We start from the raw sequence: 2204 nt of genomic DNA on the forward strand, positions 1-2204 counted from the left end.
TATCAGTGTTTAAATTCATTACTACTCATATTGTGATGTCTTTATTATCAGTGTTTAAATTCATTACTACTCATATTGTGATGTCTTTATTGTCAGTGTTTTAATTCATTACTACTCATATTGTGATGTATTTATTATCAGTGTTTAAATTCATTACTACTCATATTGTGATGTCTTTATTATCAGTGTTTAAATTCATTACAACTTATATTGTGATGTCTCATAACCTTTCTCGTGTACTTAAGTTTTATATAACTAACCCTGACCGAAGAACCCGTGTATTGAGTTGTGATGCCGTTCACAACTTTCATCTGTGGGTGCATTGTAAAAGTGGCAGTCAGTCCCGTTATTCGGTTCCAAGTCCTGTTGCTGGTGGGAGGGGGCTGCTCCTCTCTGTTCAGCAATTTAAAATTAGGGTCTCTGATCTGACGGGTTGTCCCACGTGTGTAAACGTGCCGTTCTGGTACAAAAGTAAAATTTTCGGTTGTTTCGTCTCTATAAACAGCAAAATGAAAAACCGTTTTTTTTATTTATGTCCACTTCTGGTCATTTTATTAATCAAAGCACGTCTAGAAACGTAAAATGTGGATTATTATTCCATTATTGCAACTGCCCCCCCCCCTCCAGTGGCACAGCGTTATGTCTGCAGACTTACAACTCTAGAAACCGGGTTTCGATACCCGTGGTGGGCAGAGCACAGATAGCCCATTGTGTAGATTTGTGCTTAACTACAAAGAAATAAGTCTCCCCCCCAGTCGCACAGCGGTATGTCTGCTGATTTACAACTCTAGAAACCGGGTTTCGATACCCGTGGTGGGCAGAGCACAGATAGCGTATTGTATAGCTTTGTGCTTAATTTCAAACAAACAAACAGATAAATAAACAAATTATTGCAAATGTTATAGTTTTCAAAATGCTGTTCTAGAATGTTCCGTATCATAGTTAGGTATCACTTTTCGATAGTCTTAAAAATATTTGATTGTTTTATTTATCTCTCTTTTCTTATTCTTTGAATTTTATGTGATTTTTCATCTTCCAACAAGTAAGCTTCAACAAGAAACAGCGTGTTCTCAACAAGAGATTCTTAAATATTGCAATGTGCGGGTTCGAATCCTGTCAGCAAACATGAGTTGCCCAAGAGTTGGCGATGGGTGGTGTTGACTATCCGCCTTCCCTCTAATCTATCATTTCAAAGATGGCCCTCTAGCAGTTTTTCGCGAATTTCGACAAAACAATAAAAGAAACAGTCATTATCCCCATGAAACACTACAGTCCAATAGAAGAACAGCTTACTAGTGTAAAACCACGCCCATCTTGGCTATATCAGTTGTCTTCATTAAACACTATAGTCCAATAGAATGACAGCAAACTAGTGTAAAACCACGCCTATCTTGGCTATATCAGTTGTCTTCATTAAACACTATAGTCCAATAGAAGAACAGCTTACTAGTGTAAAACCAAGCCCATCTTGGCTATATCATGAAACACTCTAGTCCAATAAGAGAGAAGCCTCTCTCTGGTGTGATGATTCGAACAGATGTGTATCACTAGGTCAAACAGTAATTTTTGAAACATCATTTTAAAATTTCTGTCTTATTGTATCTCAATAGACAATTAAGTGTATGAAGAGAGAGATATTAATAATGTCGTACGTATCACGAATATATTGTATGTTTGAGAATATAGTAATAAACTTTAGATGTCATGACATAATTAATTGATATGCGAGGAAATTTCTTCGGGAATGTCGGTGTTAAAATTACGTCATATAATGAATGAGAGTTAGAGGACCAATCAAATGAATGATAGTTAGAGGACCAATCAAATGAATGATAGTTAGAGGACCAATCAAATGAATGATAGTTAGAGGACCAATCAAATGAATGATAGTTAGAGGACCAATCAAATGAATGAGAGTTAGAGGACCAATCAAATGAATGATAGTTAGAGGACCAATCAAATGAATGAGAGTTAGAGGACCAATCAAATGAATGATAGTTTTGTACCAGTCATGAATTCATTCTTTGTTATATAATTTCATGTTTTATTTTATTAAATACTTAAACATGTCCGACTGGCTAATAAATACATTTATAATGGCTGGAGACGGCTTAAATGGGTAATGAAGAAAAACTTTAATATAACGAATGATGATGACGAAACCTTGTCGAAACGTTGTACATTTGCTGTCATGTTAAACTTAT

The 2204-nt window shown here is 35.5% G+C and overlaps 1 protein-coding gene across 1 annotated transcript in view; it reads left to right on the forward strand.

Moving 5' to 3' along the window:
* Window positions 1-2204, forward strand: part of LOC111089672 — a 5795-nt gene that overhangs the window by 1854 nt on the left and 1737 nt on the right. The window lies entirely within an intron of this gene.

Source organism: Limulus polyphemus, unplaced genomic scaffold, assembly GCF_000517525.1.
Source record: "Limulus polyphemus unplaced genomic scaffold, Limulus_polyphemus-2.1.2 Scaffold6990, whole genome shotgun sequence".
NCBI lineage: Eukaryota > Metazoa > Arthropoda > Merostomata > Xiphosura > Limulidae > Limulus > Limulus polyphemus.